The 1,069-nt window shown below is 40.6% G+C and overlaps 1 non-coding gene across 1 annotated transcript; it reads right to left on the bottom strand.

The window, feature by feature from the left end:
• Positions 1-274: 274 nt before the first annotated feature.
• LOC148569991 (small nucleolar RNA R71) lies at positions 275-382 on the bottom strand. Its single transcript, XR_015908014.1, has one exon. It is a non-coding gene; the product is annotated as a small nucleolar RNA R71 (small nucleolar RNA).
• Positions 383-1,069: the final 687 nt, after the last annotated feature.

Here is a 1,069-nt window from a genome sequence, read left to right as displayed (position 1 = left end):
GCCTCAATTAGTTTCTCTAATGTAACAGAACTGCAAATTTTATGGACTTCCATCAGAAGATCTTTTTCAGTTCTTAACTGAATTCTTGCAAATCTGTGATACTGTTAAGACCAATGGGGTTGACTCTGAGGTCTACAGGCTTATGCTTTTCCCGTTTGCTGTAAGAGACAGAGCTAGAATATGGTTGGACTCTCAACCTAAAGATAGCCTGAACTCTTGGGATAAGCTGATCACGGCTTTCTTAGCCAAGTTCTTTCCTCCTCAAAAGCTTAGCAAGCTTAGAGTGGATGTTCAAACCTTCAAACAGAAAGAAGGTGAATCCCTCTATGAAGCTTGGGAGAGATATAAGCAACTGACCAAAAAGTGTCCTTCTGACATGCTTTCAGAATGGACCATCCTGGATATATTCTATGATGGTCTGTCTGAATTATCTAAGATATCATTGGACCATTCTGCAGGTGGATCCATTCACCTAAAGAAAACGCATGCAGAAGCTCAAGAACTCATTGACATGGTTGCAAATAACCAATTCATGTACACTTCTGAAAGGAATCCTGTGAGTAATGGGACGCCTCAGAGGAAGGGAGTTCTTGAAATTGATACTCTGAATGCCATATTAGCTCAGAATAAAATATTGACTCAGCAAGTCAATATGATTTCTCAGAGTCTTAATAGATTGCAAGCTGCATCCAACAGTACTCAAGAGGCATCTTCTGAAGAAGAAGCTTATGATCCTGAGAACCCTGCAATAGCAGAGGTGAATTACATGGGGGAACCCTATGGAAATACCTATAATCTCTCATGGAAGGATCAACAAAAGCCTCAACAAGGCTTTAACAATGGTGGAAGAAACAGGTTTAGCAATAGCAAGCCTTTTCCATCATCCACTCAGCAACAGACAGAGAATTCTGAGCAGAATCCATCTAGCTTAGCAAATATAGTCTCTGATCTATCTAAGGCCACTTTAAGTTTCATGAATGAAACAAGGTCCTCCATTAGAAATTTGGAGGCACAAGTGGGCCAGCTGAGTAAAATAGTCACTGAAACTCCTCCTAGTACTCTCCCAAAC

This window comes from Arachis ipaensis, chromosome B3 (genome assembly GCF_059453495.1).
Source record: "Arachis ipaensis isolate K30076 ecotype BB chromosome B3, ASM5945349v1, whole genome shotgun sequence".
Taxonomy (NCBI): domain Eukaryota; kingdom Viridiplantae; phylum Streptophyta; class Magnoliopsida; order Fabales; family Fabaceae; genus Arachis; species Arachis ipaensis.
Note: the sequence above shows the minus strand (reverse complement) of the source record. Positions and strands in the feature narration are given on the sequence as shown.